Raw genomic sequence first — 18477 nt, forward strand, 5'->3', positions numbered from 1 at the left:
AAATTAGTGAATTTCTATTCATGTAGGTTGTGATTTTATTCAATTTACGTATATATGCTCTGAAAACTCTTTTGAAAATTCATTGAGCTGAGATTATAATAGAGTTGGTATTATAGACAATTATATTCTAAACTTGCAACAGAAAGGAATTGTCGATAAAATAAAATGATATATATATATATATATATATATATATATATATATATATATATATATATATATATATATGTGACGCTGTTAATCGCACAGTAATTTTAGCAGGGTCGGGTTGGATTTGAAAGAGCTTCCTAACTTGACTGATAATTAAAAATAATTGACAGTTATATGTATGATTCTGACTACTTTTCTTATTTTGTTTGCTATTCTCACAATTGGATTTCATTTCCAATCTTCATCACGCATATCTTAAAGGTAGGGTCCTACTTCAGCTGAAACGTTCTTAGAAAGACAACCAAGATGAGAACAGTAGTCTTATTGATACAAATATTACATATTAGCGTTCATCATCTCAAAACTTCAGAAAGATTGACTAACAAAGGTACGGAGGTAGAATAAACATAACTTGGTAAAAATATGCGCTACAATTTGATCAGAAGCCAACGTCAAGATCTACATCAGCTAGTCTTATTTAACTTGGCAAACTATTTGAGATACTCCAAAGCAAGTAAACATATACATCCAAATTAGGTTTCATACTTGCAAGAAGAGTTAGGAAATGCGACCATAATTTACGCAGTTAATGGGTAGTTCGCTCTATAGTCCAATATGCTTAATTGCCTAGTCGACAACCGTTGACACGTCGATCTTCCGAACAATTCTGTTTGATATCATCTGGAATATTTTCAACTGCAGACATCTTGACAAATGACCTAAGTCACATCATAATGCAACATCTGGCAGCAAAATTCATGAAAAAATAGCAAATGACAAAAAAACATCTGAAGAAAGTATAATATCTTGTAAACTTACACTGAGAATAATAAAGTTACAAATATAAAGTTGCATTATATGTATATATGTGTGTGTGCACTTCGTTTATAAACACACCTAATAGTAAAGATCAGTTGTTTTTGTCTGTTTATTTAAGTTCATTAAAATTTCAGAAACTACAAGACAGGCATCAGGAAACTTTGTATATTTTTTTGTTAACGTTGTCCCGGATGAATAACAGTAAAAAGGTTCCCTTACTTTGGGAGTTAACTGGGCTAAGTTACATAACAAAGGACGATTTTTCTGCAATTTTCAATGTTCTTAATAACCAAATTTTAAAGAAATATATGAAAGATTATGAATTTATATGAAGAAACGTTGTCTTGTGCATGTTCAGGAAGAGGAAAGGGGTTGGTGAATGAAAATGGACGAAATGGTAAAGCAGGGGGTGATAAACATGAGCAGCAAGATAGATATGGTAAGAGAGAAGTTTTTACAGAAATATGTGCACTTTAGCTCTATGCGAATACGGATGGGCATAGTAGCTGTATATACAATCTGCGAAAAGAAAGTCCGAACTTCTAAATTTTTCAAAAACTGCTAATTTAAGCTAAATTTAATGTAATTGTTAAACAACCTATACCTCATTTAATTCGCCTTTTATTTTTCTATAATTTTACTTGTTCATATTTGACTTTTAATTCAAATATTCTAGTATTCACGTCAATTTAAAAAAAAATAACTTCAAATTAAGGAGGCAAAAAGAAAGCGCACAATGGAAAATTGTTATTTAAATGTAACTTTAGGAAATTAATGCAACACAAATACAACAGGAACACAATGAACTCGTTGATATTTAGTAGCATAGACCTTCGGTCACTGTACAGCCTGCATTTTGGGGGGAATTCATTAAATTAGACTGCATCAATACTTCGGGGAAAAGCGCATCCGACTTTTCTTTAATTTTTGTCCAAAGTTCTTCCAAATTTGAAATTTTATCATTGTGTAGCTGTTGCTTGATGTAATATCATACGTTTTCGATAGGATTGAGGTCTGGAGATTGTGAAGCCAATCCAAACACGGAATATCATGTTTTTTCCAGGAACCTCTTGACATTGCTAGCTGTGTGAATGGGGGCATTATCCTGCATGAAGATGGGATTATAATCCGAATTTCGACAAAAGTTTAAAAGAATTAATTCGACTTTGCAAGCGAACTATAGGCCCTGAACAATTGGTACAAATAATATCCCACACCAAAACTGAACCTCAATCACCTTGCACGGCCTACAATCACTGCCTAGCCTATCGAACTTGCTTTCCTCGCTAAAAATCATTTTCGACCAATATGAAGAGTCATGATTTTCATAACATCTGACGAAGTCCAGACGGCGTTTTCTGTTCTTTACAACAAATCTTCGCAAATTAAATTCATTTAATCTGTTCTTGTCAGTACAAAGAGAACACTTTTTTAACAATGTTGCTGGATTTCAGTGTTATTGAATTCTATTTCTGCATAGTTTGTGTGATCTGTATAATTGCGTAGAATTTAAGATTAATTTGTCGGTGTGTGTGTGTGTGTGTGTGTGTGTGTGTGTGTGTGTGTGTGTGTGTGTGTGTGTGTGTGTGTGTGTGTGTGCGAAAATCTGTAGAAAATTCTCTCTGAACATTTATTCTACAAAGTTGAAATTTAATATAGTGTATCCGGACATTCGTTTTGGTTTTTATATGCAACAATTATTATAAAGAGTCAAAATTGAAAACAAAACATACATATTGGCCTGGCGTAATTCGATTATATACGTTTTTTTTTTCTTCTGTACATTTGCTAATTAAAAGTTACATGTTAAACTACGTTATTCTTTGCAGTTTTTAAACCTGGATGCATTTAGATTTTCTCTTCCGTGCAATCTCTTTGGCACAAAGGAGACGTTGCGAGCCTGTATCTGCTTTATCGTTATTTTCATGACAAATGCTCGGCTGAGCTTCAATCTATGGTCCCCCCCTCGCCAAATTTTCACGAAAACACTCGTCTAGCCAAAACCACTATCAATAATTTCCCACACTTTTTATCTGTGCCTAAATCTAAATGTAGATTCCATGAAGAAAGCTTCTTTCTTAGAACTATACGCATGTGGAACTCTCTTTCGAATGCCTGCTTTCGAGCTGAGTAATACCTGATTGTCTTCAGGTTCTTGATTAATCGTCCCCCCCCTAAGTAATCCAATTAACAACATTCCCACTACTTATGTTTACCACGCTATAAGCACATTGACTAATATATGCCCATCAACCCTTTGAAAATCTGAAACGAATCGAAAAAATGGAAGCAGTCCTCCCCACTCCAACGCAGGTTAAACCGACTTCATATCTAAACATTTCGTGTAGTTTCGAACCTACTAAATTTGGCGAATATACACCTCAGTATTATATAACACACGGTTACAAAGTAGGGATATCCAGCCAGCCTCCTGAAAAGAAGGGACATTCTGACCTAGCAAAAATTAGCTAGTTATCCCAATTTGCAGCGGCGCCTTAAACAACAAGCAATAAACTTGCCTCACCCGAAAATCGGATGACAAGTCCTGGAAGGATGGACCTCCTAGGTAATATCCTGACGGCGTACCTTAGTCCGACAGGTACTGGAATCGGTTCCTGTCCCCCGCCACCTCTCGGGGTATTGTCAAGAACGGATTTTGACTGATACTTTCTATCGAAGTCTCCAAGTAGCAATAAAACTTATCATCTAACATGAAAAATAAGAGGATCGTGAACTAGATAGGTAAATCAAATATCAAGTGGGTAGATTTAATAGCATGAATGTAGTTAACTGACAAGCAAACACATGTTCGTTATAGATAACGCGAAATCGCGAACAAACAAATAAATGCACACCTTCTGCGTAAAAGATAACCTTCGTGGCGGCGGGTTAAATGCGTCTCTCGTTTTGTGAGTTAGTGTTTGTGTCGTTCGGCGTTGAGAAAGCAAAGCACTTGGCCTTTGTTGGTGCGGGTATGCGCGGTAAACGTTCACTCGTAAGAGTAAGTGCTCCTGACATACTTATGTTGATTTCAAACGCAGTGAGACACTTTTATGTGTAAGCTAATTTATTGAAGATGATGGCGGCCGGATGTGGCAAAGAAAAGAGGGAAAACAAAACAGAGATAAGGAGAAAGCCGACGGTAAGCCCGTGATATGAGTAGACGTAATAAGAAGTATTCTAAGAAACAAAGCTAATGTGATCCACCTGAGTCGATGTCGTGTTGAAAAGTGTAGGATATATATATATAAATATATATATATATATGTATATATGTATATATATATATGTATATATAACTACTTAATTTACTCACATAAAATTAATATACGAAAGTATAGATATATGTGTAACGTTAAGTATTTACTTCAAAAGTGCTCAATACGTAGGTAGAGCTAGTTAGTAATTTATAAAATATATATGGCGATTAAGCTACACTGAATATTCCGCGTTTCATCCACTCCAGGACTCCTCAGACTTATGCGCATAAGCCTGAGGAGTCCTAGAGTGGATGAAACGCAGAATATTCAGTGTAGCTTAATCACCATATATATTTTATAAATTACTATATATATATATATATATATATATATATATATATATATATATATATATATATAAAGCTGAACGTGTGTGTGTCTGTGTGTGTGAATAGGCTCCTATATGGTTGACAATTTTAAAAAGCTGATTACATATAATGATAGAAGATGTATCGAGGATCAATAATGGGTATGTTTGATCTGGCAGAACGGTGGATCATAAAAATTGTGGGGCCTGCGTTCGCACCTGGCCCCCAAAGTATGGAAATAAAAAATGAAAAAAAAACATTTACAAGTGTTTTTAATATAAATGTACATAATAATACTTTGATAAGTATGTTTCAACTAAAATAGGGATGGTATGATGAAAGTGTGGGGTATGCGTTCGCGCCTGTAATCTATGGAAATATGGCACAAACTTTACAAAGACTTTTCATATCTATTTGCGTAAGTATACTTTGATAATTATGTTTCAGTTTGAAGAATGATGTATAATAAAATTAGTGGGTGTTCGTTCGCGCCTGACCTCTATAGAATGTAAATATGTCACAAAGTTTAACAAGGTTTTTTAAAAGGAGTAAGGGTCCACAATAACACCTTAACTTTAATCTTAATTCACGTTAACTTTTATTTATTTATTTTTTGTTAAATCATTTTGTGTCGAATAAATTCACCTCATAAATTCATGTTTTTTATTAAAGTGTAATCAAAAAAAAAAGTCGAAACATTAGACAATTCTCGACACAAATTTTTCATAACTGTTTTTTCCTTTTCCACTTGCACGTGGCACTCTTTCGAAAATAGATAAATAGATAAATAATAATAAAAATAAGAACGTTACTTGTTATCGTGTCAAAAGAAGGAAAAATCCTGCTCACGTGATTACGTGTCTTTTTAAAAACATTTGTATAACCTTTTTACTTTTATTTATATATCTGTTTAAGCTTTTTTTGTCAGTGTACTAGAAGGAATTTAGTTGATTACAACCCTTTCTGCGTGTTCCTTACATTACAATAGTACAACCCTGAATCCGACGTAAGTAAAACTGAAACGAAGCTGTTCTGCTTGAAAAGGGCGCCATTTTCTTCTCATTCATATTTATATCGATGCTTTGTTTTAAAAAACTAAAGTAATTATGTGGTTACTTTTTTAGTATCCCATTTTGCTGTTTCGGGTTATTTCACTAATGTAAGTAAAGCTTCATTATTTTTCAAAATTGTTTTTGTTTCTTTGTTTTTCGATATTTCGTTGATATTATTTAGTAAGAGTGTTTAGCAGAAAAGCCAACAAACGACTACCCGAAAAAATAAATGTACAAGAAATAAATGTTACCATAGTCAATAAAAGTTCAGTTCATGTTTTGTTTTTTTTGTTTTGAAATAGTTTTTAATGCTCTTTACTTGAAATAATTTCAGCGAACCGAAATTAAAACGAAATTTGAGGCGTTAACTACTTAAATGAATTTTTATATAAACTACACATGCAATAATCGAATACTCCTCAAGCACAAAATAACGGAAAACATTAAAATATGTTTATAAATATTCCTTACGTTGATGGAACTCTCTTAAATTGTTAACACAGAATGCTCAGGTGCCCCTTCTTCAAATTGAAAACGGGGCTCTCCATTTCCAAGTCGCTGCCATTTTGATTTTTTAAACCGATTCGTGAATTAAAACAAAAAAAGAATTACAAACTACTTAAAAATACAAACCAATGACCTTTTTTCCAATAAAAGTAACTTGTATTGACTATGGTAACATTTATTTCTTGTATATTTATATATAACATATTCTCTTTCTTGTATATTTATATATAACATTTTCTCTTTGTAAGGAAACGTCATTTTGTATGTCACTCTTGGCTACGAATGGAAACAAAGTTGATATAAAAAAATATATTTTCGCGAAAATTATCTTTACTTTCATCATATTTTGCTTAGGGTAAAATTTTTGAATATCAAAACCTATCTATTTGCAACCCCCTCCTTTTCATAACCTATCATACTTTCATCAATCACAGTCCATTTTCTGTAGGCTGTTTTTGAAGCCCAGTCAACGACGGGTACTTCTGCTAGTATATATATATATAATCGAATATATATATATATATATATATATATATATATAATCGAATATATATATATATATGTATGTATGTATATAAATACTAGCGTGTGACAATGGATGGAATAAGCAGAAGGTACTTTAAGAGGGAACGATTATCTAATTGGCCTTCTCGGGTATTTGTTTATATTGGATTTGAAGACGTTCATGGTGTAGTTAACTGGAAAGCAACATTTGGGGGTGTTGTACAGATGGAATGTTTTGGAAAAGGAAACTTTGTCCGCAGAAATGCTGTTTGTTCATTTTTTTATTGTGTGAGGTGGACTTACCAGTACGGAGTCGCACAATACATCATCCCAGCATAGAACGGTCTGATGTTTTTTTTTGTTGTTATTTTTACACAGGTATCACCGCTTATCAAGCATGGATGCCACTCGAGGATAAGGGTTAATGGGTATACATTAGTCAATGTGATTATAGCGTTTTTAACATAGGTAGTGGAATTTTTGTAAGTTGGATTACATAGGAGGACGGTTCATCAAGAACTTGTTTACATTGGACTTTAAGATAATCAGATTGTAGTTAGCTGAGAAGCAGGCAAACGGAAGAGAGTTCCACATGCGTGCAGTTCTAAGAAAGAAGCTTTGTTCATGGAATCTACATTTAGGTTTAGGCACAGATAAAAAGTGTGGGAAACTGTTGGTAGTGGTTTGGCTAGACGAGGATTTGTCATGTAAGTTTGGCGAGGGGGGAACATAGATTAAAGCTCAGACGATCACCTTCTATGGCAATAACAATAAAGTTCAGGTAAGAATATAGGTTACCAGTATGATGGCAAAGTGGACATCAGTTATTATGACGACGAATAGAAATAAGTTGGGGGCCCACCATTGGGAGCCATCCTGATTAATTCGGAAGAGATTTTTTAGAAAAGTGGTGAATGCCTCTTCGGTTTCAATGTTGTTACTAATCCTTAGAAAAGCGCAAAATTTTAATGAATCGATATAAATTGTAGCAAATTTTAAGAGTTACTTTACTTCATATTATCTGGATTCATTAGACTACAGTTATCATGTTGAGTATTGTTTTTACAACGTTTCGGTAGATGTAACTACCGACCTTCTTCAAGTGTATCAGTCAAACTTAGGCGAAGTGGTTAAAGTAATTGGAAAAATCAATTGTAAAATTGATATTCTCCTGAAGGTTGATGGTTAAGTTCTCAGTGTTTGTAACTAAAAAACACAATTGCGAATTACTTGGGACCTCTATCCAATCATGGCTGATGGAACGAGAGCCTGCTAACTCCCTTTAGCAAATAAAGGTTTCATTTCGAAATTCCTGAGTTCGACAGAAACATCCCTGAGTTGGACAAGATACACCTGAAGAAGGTCGGAGGTTACATCGACCACAACGTTGTGAAAATAATACATAAAATTAGAATAGTAGTCCGATGAATCCAAATAATACGAATAAACAACCCTCATCTTAAAAAATCAGAAATGTAACTTTACTTCATACGGCTTAATCTGGCTACAAACTTAAATTCCATCTCGCTGTGATGTAAAATTTTAAAACCGGTATTCAATATACAAAGTGTATAACTCCTCGAATAACAACTGAGCATGTCATTAACATTGAAAAATTATTAGATATTTATTAATAAAAACTGCACATATGTTAGTGCAATATAAAAAGTTTCTATTATGTGTGTGTGATTTTTTCAACAGCAAAATCAGGCAAGAGTTTTGTGATTAATGTGTGAAAAAATTGTTACCCTAAAATAAAACATTTGAGATTTTGTGTAGAGTTTTGAGAGGGGGGAGTAAATGCCACAACAAAAGCCTAATAGAACTGTATGTTTTAGGAAAGCCATGGCAAAGTAGTAATATTCATTCAACTGTCTTGAAAGACAAAGTATAAAAGATGGCAAAAAAAGATGATGTAAAATAGTCACAGCAGGAACTCGTTTAGCTACAACCAAGACATAAAATTTTCATCTCTCTCTCTTCCTCTTTCTCTCTCTCTCTCTCTCTCTCTCTCTCTCTCTCTCTCTCTCTCTGTGGTAAAAACCAAACGGAACTTGCATAGACAAAATTTCTTTCCTCGAACATCCAATCTGTGGAACAAAGTGCCACCTGCCCAGAAACAAACATGCGATGTTTGCAGTTCCAGTTGCAAAACCAAGAATAAGCTTCAGACCAAGAATAGGAAAGAACTTACACTCGATTCTTGCTTTGTACAACGCCATTTATGTCCACATTTTCTCCTTACCGCTGTGACGTCTCTCACGTAATCGTATCCTCGAGCGTCATTACCGCTTCGCACGTGATCACGAACGTTATCCACGTCTCTCTCGCGACCGCTTACTTTCTCCTTTTAAAAGTCTTCTCCTCTCGACTGGTGATGGCATTTGGCATTCATTTACATACCGCATCCGCGCTATGTTAAATACTGCTTCCCAGCAGAGGAATACATTTTATCGTTATTCAGAATAACACAAGGAAGGTAATTCGGATAAGATGCAAGCGAGATCAGTCATATAATTCTGGGGTAAACACTATCTTTTATGGATTGTATTTTATATAATTTAATTATTGAAAAAACACAAATCATAGTAAACATGTCTAGCTTCTGCTGTGCAAATAAATAATTAATGTTGTCTAGTGAAGTGTAGGCGGATTCTGGATAGAGCTCAGATTAGGGTCGAGAGGCCAACGACTATTTGCTTATTTTAAGTTTTATTCTTCAAACATGCTGGATGGTAAAAAAAATGCTATGTAGGTACCTTGCAAGATAATGTATTTTAAATCCGTCACGGATAGAAACAAAATATGTTAATGTAATCCGTATGACAAACATGTTAATGATTTTGTTATGTGAACCAATGGCACAACAGATAAAAGTGCTAACTGGTAATCAGTTGCATGTGACTGTCTTCTAGAATTTAAAAGCTTAATTTTCATGAAATTGATACTGAGACCATAATTATAAATTACGTAAGAATTTTACCCGACAAGGATTGATAGAACAAGAAAAAAACTAAGCTGCAAATTAAACAAACATACCCTTTCGAAATTAGGTACGTGGCAGATTAGGACAGTGGCGTGACTAATTTATCTATATCCCTATAAAGTTAAGTTTTTACTATTTATTTTTCTATTTAAACATTGTTGGTTAGTTCTATCTCACTGAAAAAACGGTGACTCCAGGGTCGGAAAGTAGAATTAAGAAGTTGGCGTCCCCGAGGAGAGGCACTCTGACATGCAAAAAAGTGCTTGGGCAGCTAAGTCGGCATTCTCCGGTAAAAGCGTGTCAGGCGATTGGCAATAAAACAATTCCTTCTCAAAGAGAGACGACAAGGCCAGGAGGTGGACCTCCTAGAACTAAACTCGCACTGCAAAATCAACTGAAACCGGATCATTATAGGAATGGTCTAATCTCTGTTGATTTTTTTTGGGGTGGTGAGGATAAAAATCCCGAGCCGAGTTCTATTTAAAATGATGCAGTCCTAATTATGCGAGCAACTACACGAGGGTTAACTAATTTGCATATTCCTTTTTAAAACGAGTGTAAATGAAGTACTTAACTTTTTATGGTTTCTTAGATGATTGGTTTCATTTCACTATTTTGCTGAATTCTGTTTATAGGTATGTTATAAATTTTACATAATTGCGTAGAAATTAAATTAAAACGTCCCAACACATACTAAAATACATACATACATATATACATATATATATATATATGTGTGTGTGTGTGTGTGTGTGTGTATGTGTGCGTGAAAGTGATCTTGTCATAGTGTGTACGAAAAATCTCTACTAACTATTCTCTGAATATTTGGTCTACAAACTAGAAACTTGATGTAAAGTGTATTTGGATCTGTAGCACACTTTCGATTTGGGTTTTAGCCGGCAAAAATAGATGCTAAGGGATCCAAATTGGAAACAAAACAGTTGATCATTGGCAAGAGTAGTAAGCAAAACATTTTTAGGTCAAACAACATTATGTCCTAACAATTTATATGCGTATGGGCGTGGCTCAGAGGCTAAGCAATCAGACTGAAGAGTTGCATGTTTCAGTTTCGATTCTAGCTGATGACAGAGAAGTCATATGTTCTTAAATTGGTATCACTACGATGCAGGGTGTCCCAAAATAAGTTGAATGGATAAAATATAAGATGGAACAAGAGAAACAATAAACCAGCGAAAAGACGATTTCAGAGCATCTAGAGTAACCTTACTAAAGTCATCGTGAGTCGTTACACTTAGCAAAGGAAACCGAGGATCGTATATTTATCGTAAAGTGGTAATTTCCAAAGAGCGTGTATTTATAGAAGACTGGTACTTTCGGTTACATTCAAATTTGTAATCTGCCAGCTTTTATCGGAACACCCTGTATATTAGGTACGAATAAATAATTGACAGAGAATTCGTTCTATAACAATAAATACGTAAGATGTATGAATTCCGATATTGTATTTAAGCGTATTATTATGACCGGGCAACGTCGGACGACCTGCTAGTATAAATTATCAAATCCTTATCTAAAAATCTCGAAATATTTTATTATCTTGTACTGGCATTGACCTCCCCGATGCTTTTTAAAAATGAGGTATTCACTTTAGAAACCTCATGAAGACTTTAACCATCCCTAGTAAGAGCGTTGCAAGGAAACACACAGGATTCCAACACTGCGTGACGAGGTTTTCAATATCTAATTTAAGCCAGACATAGAGTTAATAAATATTAGAAATAATTTTGAATTTAATGCAGATAAGCGTGTTTCACTAAAAAAAAGTGTATTTAACTTGCGGCTATGATCAGAGTGTGTTATCTGTTCTCTTATCGGTCAGACTACCTTTTTGACATGGGATTTTTATTTTCATTTTTGTTTCATTCCGAGTTTTATTTTTTGGGGGGTATGCTTCACATAAAAATGACGTCGCGTCTAACTTTGCTGTCGCAGAGAGGCACACAACATTAACAAAGTACGACGTTTGCGGAGGTTTACGCTCTCTAGGTGTTCCTCCTACATTTATTTAGATAAGAAGACTACTTCAAAAAAATAAGGCGCGTGGATGTTGGTTAGATTAAATGGAAAAAGAATGCTGAATACGAAACAAGAAAAACTGATACAAAGGAGCGAGACAAAACGATGCTTATAGAAAAGATGCTACCGTGACGAATTAACGATTTGCAACTTGCTTGACCTTTTCGCTTTGATGTGTCCTGACGCCATTTTCTTTTCTTTTTTTTCTATGTATTCTATATCTTATTTCTTGTATTAGCTTCGCACGCTGCGCTGTGTCCTCTTCAATCTCCGGGTAAAGAATCTAACGACTGTCTCCCTTAAAGTCGCAAGCACGCAATGCCGATTCAAAAAGATTAAATATTTTTATTCCGGGTGTGAAAATTCGAAAGAGTTCCGTTCTATTTGAAATCATATCACGCTTACAACTTTAAATGCGAGTCATTCAGTTTACCACTCAAAAACATATCCTATTTACCAACAAGAGTTAAGTAAACGGCTTTATTGGTATAGCTATCTGTAAATACTTGGTGTTGCCAGGTTAAAATATATGGGCGAGCAGAAGGTTTAGTCATATAACGCAGCCCATCCAACGCGGCCCATGCTTTTGAGATGCGAATTTCGATATCTCTAAGCTAGGTTCCCTGAACCTTTAGTTTTTTTTGTTTTTTTTATTAATGATATTTATACTTAAACTTTTCATTTTAGACAATTTAGAGTTTTAAAATAAGTTAGGGACTTTTTCTAATCAGAATAAATATTCTAGACATAAGGTTTATGATGTGGACCAAAATTGGGGTCACGAAAAGACAACCAGGTACACGGTATAGATTTTAAAAGCATAATGAAAAAGAAGAAAGTCAGAGAAAAGTGGTGACATAATAAAGGCTTACTTGTTAGTCAGATCCCGATAAAGAATATCTTTTATATTACCCCCAAAGAGTACTTGTCTCGCGATATAATATTTTGAAGAGTTTATTACTAGATAGGTAACGGTCTCATTACAGTTTAATTGTATTATATTTTGATTTTAACATTCGAAAGGGAATATACATTGGTTCACAACTGGTCTATTCGGGGAATTCTTTCACCCTTCCTTTGATGGGTAATAATCTAGTTATAATATTTATCTGGGCTTGCATTATATTAACCATAAGTTTAGATTTAAAGTATCCGAATAATTTGTGATGAGGGTAAAACATTTCATAGAATCAAAAGACACCATTAAAAAGTTCGTTTCTGTTATATCTGGAGCCACTAAAGTCAATTGTGTAATTGTGCAAATGTTCATGAAACGAACAGTAAAATTAAAAGACATTTACGAAATATTTTCAGGAATGATCTTTTACAATGGACAAGACAGTGATTGACTATATAAAGACTTAAAACAAAACCTATTGTCTGAACAATGTTTTTCTTGAAATCATCTCCTTCATGCATGATTTTACAGAAATTCTACGAACCTTATCTAAGCTTAAAGCACCTGCCGCAAAGTTGAATAGACTTCTGAAAAAAGCTGGTATTGACTAATAATAGAATCAACAAGCCTCGCGTGCGCGGTCCCCTCTGGTATCACATGTTAAATGACGGCACAAAAAATAATGAAGAAATGGTGAATGTGAGAACTGTGAAGGGCCAGCGTTGTCTTCACATTTTCGTCAAGTTTCAGAAAAATCTGATGGACAGGGCAAAACTTATGGGGTACAACGTGTCATCTTTCTGCAATTTAGGGGTATTTTCTACCTCTTTTCAGTTCGTGGGAATGCGAAAATACCGTGGAAAGGGACAATCGGTGCAGTTTCACGCCTTAAGACATGTATATTTGAATTCAGCCCCATGGAAAATCACTATATAGACATGCATATCAAGTTTATGTGTAATATGAAAAAGAGCTCCAAAAAAGCATGTTTTTTTAGCTCTAAAAGTCTAAAGGTTTAATATTCTCATACAATGTCGATCATCATCATTATCATTTTTGCAGTCGAGACGATGGAGTTCGGTAAACACTATTATATTTTCGTATTGTTGTAAATGTTTGAAAGCAGAATGGCTGGCCTATTTCTCCGCCTACACACAGCATCTTTGTAGTCCCAAATAGTCACCCATCTCGTATGACGCTATATTATTAATTGCAAACTAAATACTACATACAAAAAGAAAGTTCCGATTTCTTTATAAAGGTGCATAATTTGGATTATGTGGATTATTCACTATTCTCATCAACGTTTCGATCGATATAACCTACTTTAGTTTAATATCGTCGGACTTGGAAAACTTCGGTATTTAACTGGAGAATCTGCACATGATTTCGAATGCAACTATGGAAGTAACTTACTCTTATTTCGTTGACTATGACCGGGCAGAAGTTTTCAGAGATTGGGAATTATATCCTAAGTAGTGTTAGTACGTACAATTGAACCAGCAACAATTCTATTATGAAATTAAGGACATTTAAACAATTTCTTCTTTTAGATGTGAATTCTTAATAGATTACTGCATATATATATATATATATATATATATATATATATATATATATTAAATTTATTTATACAAACATTAATGGCTACATATGTGCATACATGTTTCTGTAATCACCCGCGTTGGGGGATTACGTCTTCAGGCCAAGAATTACCGTCGAAAACTGATATTTCAATCAAAATTCCTATTTCGTTTGTAAAGTTAGAATGTAACCTGGGTGGGGGTCATAACTCGGTGAGAGGACAAGTGAGGTCTTTGACGATAATAAATATCTTCTTTTTCATTTCCCTTTTCCCTTCTATCTATCCCATCTTTTGGTTTTTATGGCATAAGTTACTTGAGAATTTAGTATTTTTATCTTACAGTCTGTAAATTAAAAATATTTGCTATGGTCACTGAGTACTGACCGGTGTTTTTCAATCAACACCCAACCACACACATACAGGCACACACACACAACACACACACACACACAAACACACACATACCCACACACACAGACACACGTTAATTCAGAAGCGAATATATGCCGTTCGTTTTATTTTACCCACACACACACACACACACACACTGAAACTAGGCAATAACTATAACTACGCACGAATAAAATTAAAATTAAAATAAGGTAAATAAAACAAATAAATAACAAATAGAAAATAAAAATAAAAGATAAAAAATATAAATAAACAGAATAAGAATAAACATAAAGCCTCGAAAGTTATCTAAACTCCACATTATACTTATAAACGCCTACACCCTGCTACACTCGCGTATATACACACACACACACACATAGACATACATAGACATATAATGGTCATACAGTTATGACATATTTACATTCATACCTACATACGTAGTAATATCCATACGTGGAATCCCAAATCCAGACATCCATGTACAGACTTGGGTACCATACATCGTGACTGTTATTATATCAAAACTAATATTAATCCCACTAATAATCATAGTAATAATAATTCTTGTAATATTGATAATACTAATGACACCACCAATATCAATAATAATAATAATAATAATAATAATAATAATAATAATAATAATAATAATAATAATAATAATAATAAAACTGTATAATTGGGAATTCTAAAACCCGTGGACCCCAACTGGATACACGTCCTCATAATTCAACTCATATATATATATATATATATATATATATATATATATATATATATATATACACACCTATACATAGATATACACACATATATATATATATATATACATACACACACTTACATATACACACACATATACACATATATACATATATACATATAGACACACGTACACACATTTATATATATAAGTACAAATACATATATACACCTATACATATAGACATACATATACACACACGCGCACCAGCATACACACAATGCATACACATTCAGACCATCCGCAGGTCTCCACATCTCCACAGACGTATACAAGACACATACACATATATATACCAACACAGACAGACCACCACATACACCCACATACACACACACGCGTAGGTACACACAGAAACCCGGTCACTCAGAACCCAGGAAAACACAGCAATACATGCACAAATGCAAAGACCTTTTTCAATAATAATAAGGTGCCTTTTTTAATCTCAGTAGCGTGGTAACCCCTCTATATATGAAATAGCTTGCCACTACATTCACACGGGTGTATATATACATATGTAACATATATAAAAAACATTCAGACACCCATACATACTCGTAATATACATTGCTACAACTATCATATACGAGACAGCCTCTTATAATAGTACAGAAATATATATGCATATATATACATATATATGCACATATACAAAAACATCGATATACATACATATACATACACACACATATATACATACACACATATACATACAAACATAGACGCATACATAAATACACTTATACATACTTACTTACACAAAATTCAGAACATATATATATATATATATATGTGTGTGTACCCTGCCACCAAATAATACATCTAAAGTAGAAATAGACCTGAATTCATTTACTACATAATTATCCTTTTCTATCAAACTACACACGCATAGTTATATTACACTGCCTCCCCCGCTTGTTACCTTTTCCCACGTTGTATGTTTTTTTTTTTTTTACTACGCAAAAATTTATACTACGTAAAGATTTATAGTGAATTCCGCTTGAAGTTCATAGGCCTATCTTCATATTAAGCAAGCACTCTTTCGATGGTTAGGCAGATATACACAAGATGTATAACGATACAATAATAATTTATAATAACATATGACAGAAATCAGAGTATTTAGGTTATACAAATTTAGTATAGAAGCTTATATATTGTAGTACTTACCTTCATCTTTATTCATTCACCCTTATTTCTTTATTCCCTTTTCGTTCATTCACCCTTCATTCCTTACTTTCTTTCATCTATTTATTCATTTGTCCTTTTTTTTATATTAAATTAATCTTCCTACCCAGGTATATAAAGATCATATATCCATACATGCATACACCCAAAAATATCCATATGCATACATTATTACGAGGTTTACCCAAAACAATCTATTACTCGTTTGGTTCAAATATACTTTCATACAGGTATTTATTTCGGTTAGTAATATTATAACTGCTTGATGAAGCAGAATATAAAGCGACTTATACAATTCCTACGGGTAGGATCATAGTTGCGACCTCACTTATCCTCTTTGGGGGGTATTTGATAGGGGTTAGTTGTACTTATAGTTGTTCTGGTCTACTAATTTAGAGTTCTTTAAGTGCGTGTATTCTGAAATGTTTGCAGAATATAGCAGTTTCTTGTTTAATATTTAATAATTTATCTCCATCTTTAAACCTAGTTATCTCAAGTTTTTCTGATAAGCATAATCGACATGGTGAGATCAATGAGTGGCAAGTATTGGCCCTTATAATAATCTTCCATTCTATACTAGGTGATTACTCATCGAGCGTGTATGTCCATAGAATCTATTTTTGAAAGTCATTTGGGTACTTCCTATGTAGAATCTTTCGTCCCTTGGGTCCTCTACCGGGAATATCCTAGCTTGGTATACCACTGACGGGGTCAGACATTCATTTTTAATTGGGCATTCTCCAGCCGTGTTTGCACTAGTATTTACACCTTCTCTATTAGTCATCCTTAATATTCTTCATTATGCTTTTTATAATCCTTTTTTTAAGTTATAATGGTATATGTTTAATAATGGATCGTGGATGGTTAGACTGTGGATGTATATAAACAGGATTAGCGTTATCCTTCATATATGGTTTATAATTATTTGAATCAAGATCTAAAGTAACGTCAAGGAAATTAAGCTGTTTTAAGTTAGCATTAACTTCTACTTTAAATTCTTTCATGTCCCTATGGATTGCTCTCCTAACTTGATCACATTTAACACTTGTAGCATTCCTCACCATTATTAGCCCATCATCACGATATAAGCCCATGTCCCTTCTATCAATAATATTATCTTTTGTTAAATTATAAATGATATAAAGTCCAACGAGATCTGTTGCCTCAGCCGAGTCCAGCGATCCCATTGATACCCCGTGTGTGTGTGTGTGTGTGTGTGTGTGTGTGTGTATTTTCTTTTTTTCTTTTTTCTGTTGATTTTCTCGATCTGCCGAACATTTTTTTCTCGTTTCAGTTGTCAACCATTTTGCTCAAGCGCTTTCGATCATTGGTTGTCACCAGAAGCAATTTTGATGCTGTTAAAGACCCGTTTCTTCTGTTACCTTTTTATATGTGATAAATTTTATTTTGATTTTATTTATTAGTCGAATTTTAGTTATTTTATTTAAGTCGTCTCTTATGGAGGGAAAGCTAAAAACGGTGTGGTGTTTTTTTTTTCTTAACTATATGTCAATATATAAACTAATAAATAAATACGAAAATAAAACTAGTTACATATAAAAAAGGGAGCGAAATAGACTCTTTAACAACAACACAATTACTTCTGACGACGATTAACGATCGAAAGCGCACGAGGAAAATGGCTGAGAAAAAAAAAAAAAACCCGGCAACCTAATACACAACTTACAAAAAAAAAATGCTCGGTAGATCGAGAAAATCAACAGAAAAATAAAGGAAAAAAAAAAACTCTATCGTATTTAATCAAACATGCCTTGATAACGACGTCTGCCAAAGTATACATACATATGTGTGTTTGTATGTGTGTGTGTGTGTGTGTGTGTGTGTGCGTGTGCGTGCGTGCGCGCGCGCGTGTGTGCATTTGTATTGCTTCCATGTTTTTCTTGGATATTATTTTCAAAACGTTTTGGTCGATATAACCTCCGACATTCTTAAGTTACATCCTGTTGAATTTGTAATTCCTATCCTGATTTCGAAAATTTGTGCAGCCTAATGAACTTTAATCT

The sequence above is a fragment of the Euprymna scolopes genome, chromosome 5 (genome assembly GCF_053919585.1).
Source record: "Euprymna scolopes isolate OS-2025 chromosome 5, ASM5391958v1, whole genome shotgun sequence".
Lineage (NCBI taxonomy): Eukaryota > Metazoa > Mollusca > Cephalopoda > Sepiida > Sepiolidae > Euprymna > Euprymna scolopes.